Genomic DNA, 5496 nt, shown 5'->3' on the forward strand with positions numbered 1-5496 from the left:
TATTTTCAGTAGAGACAGGGGTCTCGCTCTTGCTCAGGCTGGTCTAGAACTCCTAAGCTTGAGCGATCCACCCACCTCAGCCTCCCAGAGTGCTAGGATTACAGGCGTGAGCCACCTCGCCCGGCCGGTTTTTGGTTTTTTTTTGTTTGTTTGTTTTTTTGAGACAGAGTCTTGCTCTGTTGCTGGGGCTAGAGGGCGGTGGAGTCAGCCTAGCTCAAAGTAACCTCAGACTCCTGGGCTCAACTGATCCTCCTGTCTCAGCCTCCAGAGTTGCTGGGATGATAGGCGTGTGCCACCACACCCAGCTAATTTTTTCTATTTTTAGTTGCCCAGCTAATTTGTTTTTCTAATTTTAGTAGAGATGGGGTCTCACTCTTGCTCAGGGTGGTCTCCAGCTCCTGAGCTCAAGCAATCCTCCTGCCTTGGTCTCCCAGAATGCTAGGATTACAGGCGTGAGTGACCATGCCAGGCCTGATTAAGAATGTTAATCATAAAAGTACCAGAGGAAACCATGGAAGAATTTTTTTGTTAATTATCTCAGAATAGGGAAAGCCTAAGTATAACACAAGCCCAGAATTCACAAAATATAATTCTATGAAATAAAGATTAAAAAGTTATGCATAACAAAAGCTACCACAAACAAAATTGACAGGCAAATATAAAATTTCGAAAATAATATTTGCCACCCACTGACAAAGGGCCAATTTCCCTCATATATAAAGAGTTTCTATAAATAATAATAAATCACAATAATCCAAGAGACACAGTAAAGGAAATACATATGGCTTTAAAAACATATAAAAACCTGATATTCATACATGATTTTTTTTATATGGAATGCTTCATGAATTTGCGTGTCATCCTTGCGCAGGGGCCATGCTAATCTTCTCTGTATCATTCCAATTTTCGTATATGTGCTGCCGAAGCAAGCACTTCATACATGATATTGCAAAGAGAGAAATAAAAGCATATAAAAAGACCAGGGGCAGTGGCTCATGCCTGCAATCCCAACACTTTGTGAGGTTGAGGCAGGAGGATCACTTGAAGCCAGGAGTTTGAGACCAGCCTGGACAACATAGCAACAACCCATCTCTACAAAAAACTTTAAAAATTAGTCAGTTGTGGTGGCACATGCCTGTAGTCCCAGCTACCAGGGAGGCTGAGGCGGAAGGATCTCTTGAGCCAGGAATATGAGTTTACAATGAGATATAATCATGCACTGACTATAGCATGGGTGACAGACTGAGACCCTATCTCTAAAAACTAAATAAATAATAAAATAAAATGAAATAGGAGATTCTTAACTTCACTCATAATAAGAGAAGTGCAAATTTAAACTACACTGAGATGACATTTTTCATCCTTCGGATTAGCAGAGATCACTATCACATGTGGGTCAGTTTTGTGGGGGGAAAAAGGCACAACGTCTATAGAGGGCAAATTGGCAATATTCATCCAAAATTAAAAATGCACATAGAAGTTACATCTCTAGGAACATTAACAAGAAGTTCCATCTCGGCCGGGCGCGGTGGCTCACGCCTGTAATCCTAGCACTCTGGGAGGCCGAGGTGGGCGGATCGTTTGAGCTCAGGAGTTCGAGACCAGCCTGAGCAAGAGCGAGACCCCACCTCTACTAAAAATAGAAAGAAATTATATGGACAGCTAAAAATATATATAGAAAAAAAAAAAATTAGCCGGGCATGGTGGCGCATGCCTGTAGTCCCAGCTACTCGGGAGGCTGAGACAGGAGGATCGCTTGAGCTCAGGAGTTTGAGGTTGCTGTGAGCTAGGCTGACGCCACGGCACTCACTCTAGCCTGGGCAACAGAGTGAGACTCTGTCTCAAAAAAAAAAAAAAAAAAAAAAAGAAGTTCCATCTCTAGGAAGATACCCCACAAATATATTTGAATATAATAAGAGTCTTTATTTTGGCTTTGTTAGGAATAGCATAACATTAAAACCAACGGAAATGTCCGCATTACATAAATTATGCTATATCCATACACTGAAATAGTATGTAGAAATAAGAAGGAGGAAGTTAAAAAAAATAACAGGGTACAGAAAAATGTGCATGGAAGGTTTTAATATACAATTGTCCCTTGTTACATAAGGGGGATTGGTTCCAGGACCGCCCTCATATAACCAAATCTGCACATATTCAAGCACCACAGTCTGCCCTGTGGAACCCCTTATAGGAAAAGTTGGCCCTTGGTCTGGGCGGGTTTTGTATCTCACACCTGATCCTTATATACAAGTTCAAACCTGTGTTGTTCAAGGGTAAACTGTATATACATATTGGCAATTATGGAAGGAGAGAAAACTAAGACAGTTAAAATTCATAACCCAGTTCTGAATGTATTTTTGCTAAATTCTAACCTAAGAGTTCGTAATGAAATGTGCTGATGCTACAAGTTCATATAAAGTAAAAGCATTTAGGGTTTTCTTCCTTTTATTTCTGTTGTCATCATACCTAGAACCCAGGAGTCATGCTACCACTGTTTTCTCTAGTTCAAATGTTTGGGTCAAAATACCCATCTCTTTATTTCCTTAGCACAACTGAAATTTCTCTTTTTCAGCTAAAAAACATAAATTTCACTCCAAGCTACCAGTAAACAATTTCTCAATAACTTAGCATCTAGACACCAGATACTTGGCCTTTAGGAGCCAGTTTACCTACCAGAACAAGCATCTTGCCTGATTCAAGTATAAAAACCAAATCCCCCTATACTAATAAGCACCTCTCTTTTTCTCATTTCAAACTTTCCTCTTAAAATAAGGACTTCACACTCCATTCCAGTGTGGTAGGCAGACTAACAGCCTCCAGAGATGTCTACATCCTAATTCCCAGAACCTGTGACTATGTTATCTTACATGTCAAAAGAAACTTGCAGATGTGGTTAAGGTTAAGGACTTTAAGATAGGGAGATTAGCCTGTATTACCCAGGTGGGCCCAGCATTTCCTGACAATGGTCAGAGAGATGGGATGATTGAAGAAAAGATGTGACATTGGGGGTTCTGATGGAGAAAGGAGGCCACAAGCCAAGGAATGTGGTGGTCTCTAGAAGCCGGAAGAGGCAAGGGAGCAGATTCTCCCCCAGAGGCCCCCAGAAGGAACACAGCCCTGCTTACACCTTTATCTTAGCACAGTGAGACCTATGTTGGACTTCTGACCTATCACACAGTTTGTGGTAGGTTGTTACAACAGCAACAGTTTTAGTTTTCTAAAACTAATACATCCAGTTTCCAGTCTGAAAATATTCTTAAGCCCCAACTGATTTTCATTGCAATAGTGAATAGTACCTTTGGACTTCAATGAATGATTTAGCTCTTTCAAACTGAGGTTACAGAAAACGTCTAGTTTCCTGAAATGATTCATCCAGCTGCTTCCCCTTCAAGTTGCAAAAATTCATCTAGTCATTTCATAATACACTATTATCTTAACCATACACAACCATACCATATATACAGGATTCATATGTGTCTAGTAAGAGGATGATTATAAATGGACAAAGATTTTTTTTTTTCCTGATTAGATTCTATCTCCTCAGACCTTTTTAGGGATCTTGCTCCATCAATCATCTTCCCTCTATCTGATATCAACCTCTCCTTCACCACTGGGGTCTCTGCCCTTAGGCTGTAAACTAGAGTAGGTCTATTTCATTGTAGGGGAAAACTTAAGTACAGTCTCCTTTATCCTGAGGACTGTTTCTTCTCTCTTCTCAACCATCATTTTAAAAAGAAAATCTGCATTCTTTGTTTCTACTTTTTTATTTCTCTTTATTTTTGAACCCATTGTAGCCTCTCTACTCCCTGAAACTGCTCTTATTCTGACTCCTAATTGACAAATCCAACGGACTCTCTCCAGGGAAGAATCCACTTTACTCACTGCACTCCTTGGCATCCTCTCCTACCTTGGTCTCTGTGATACACTCTTCTCCTGTTCTCTTAGGCTTCTGAACTGTCCTGAATCTTCTAGGTGTCACCTCTTTCCCTCCAACCTATTCCCTAAACCCTGGCATTTCCCAGCTTCCTCCCAACTATTCTCTGCCCTTGTCACTCTCCAGGAAAGCCTTCCCTAAATCAACATCTCCTCCTCACTACCTTAACTGCTCCCATTCTCATTGGAATGTGAGTTTCTCTAAGGTCTTCTTGTTTCCTTGCGGACTCTACCACAGCCTCCTTGAAGATTTCTGAGATGACGAGTGACTCATCAAACTGACATTTTATAAAGATTAATCGGGGAGTGGGATGTAGGACTGACTGGATTGGGTAGAGCCTGGAGGCAAGGAAACCAGTTGAGAACGCATAGAAGTACAAGCACGAAATGAAATGAAGCCTGAATTATTGCCTTGGCAATGGAAAGAAAGAAAAGCCAGGAGAAATAATTCAGAGGAAGTTTTTAGTGACAGAATTTGATGACACACTAAGGAAGAGAGAGGAAAAGTTAGGGATGACTCAAAGGTTTCAGGCCTGGGAGACTAGAAAGGTAATAACATCACTAACAGGAATGGGGTAATTAGGTATTGAAATAGGTTTGGGAGGGAGATGAACCATTCAATTTTAGATATGGGGCATCAAAGTAGAGACACCCTACAGGCAATTGGAAGACTGGGCTCTGAAATCAAAAGAGAAATCAGGATTGAGACTACAGATTAGGGAATTGTTTCCAGAACTATAATAAAATCTACTAAAGTTGAAGAGTGTACAGTAAATAATATTTGCTGAATTAATAAATTTCTTTATACTCTTCCCTCTATTTGGGTAATCAGCTCAAGTACCAAGACATTCAAGACACTCACAGTGCTCCAGAATACCTCACTGTCCCACTGAGTAATCAGCAGGCCTTTGCTTTCTCTCTTCTTTCTTCCCAGTTAATCATTGCTAGATATTACAAAAATGTGCTTTCTCATCTTAGGAGCCTTCGCTGACACTCTAAACTCCTTTTAAATCATCTCATATTGACATTCTGTTGAACAAGCTGTAACAGGTTTTCTAAATCTCTTTTAATTTTTCTTAAGCTTCCACCTTGATCTCCTTTTTTCTTAACCTTACTTTTGCTGTCAGCCATCACTTTGCCTCCTAAGTTATTACAAAATCTGGGCCATTCAAGATGACTTCTGTTCTCAACCCCAATTTTTTTTCACCATACCTTTTTCCTTCCCTATTGTTTTCTCCTCTCCAAGGCTCTACCTGCACCTTTGATCATACTTCTTTCAGTCCCTAGGATCTTATTCCTTGACTTTCTTCTCTAATTATCTCCTCTTCTCAGTTGCTCTTTTCTTTTGGCCTACTAACATATTCAAGGCTCCCTTATCCTTAAAAAATGTTTTTCCTTTACATCAAAGGTACCATTTTATCACTCTTCTTTTTAAATTACTAAGTAATATAAACTTAATAACTATGTGTAGTCTTGATTATGGTTTGAATTCTTGTTATAACAGTTTTATTTGTGCTGATATGTACTATATATTTGTGTCAGAGTCTCCAAAATGTAAGT

General features: G+C 39.9%; 1 non-coding gene across 1 annotated transcript; it reads right to left on the reverse strand.

Moving 5' to 3' along the window:
• Window positions 1–826: 826 nt before the first annotated feature.
• On the reverse strand, window positions 827–933 carry LOC138381003 (U6 spliceosomal RNA). Its single transcript, XR_011232960.1, has one exon. It is a non-coding gene; the product is annotated as a U6 spliceosomal RNA (small nuclear RNA).
• Between the last annotated feature and the right edge of the window lie 4563 nt (window positions 934–5496).

Source organism: Eulemur rufifrons, chromosome 2, assembly GCF_041146395.1.
Source record: "Eulemur rufifrons isolate Redbay chromosome 2, OSU_ERuf_1, whole genome shotgun sequence".
NCBI lineage: Eukaryota > Metazoa > Chordata > Mammalia > Primates > Lemuridae > Eulemur > Eulemur rufifrons.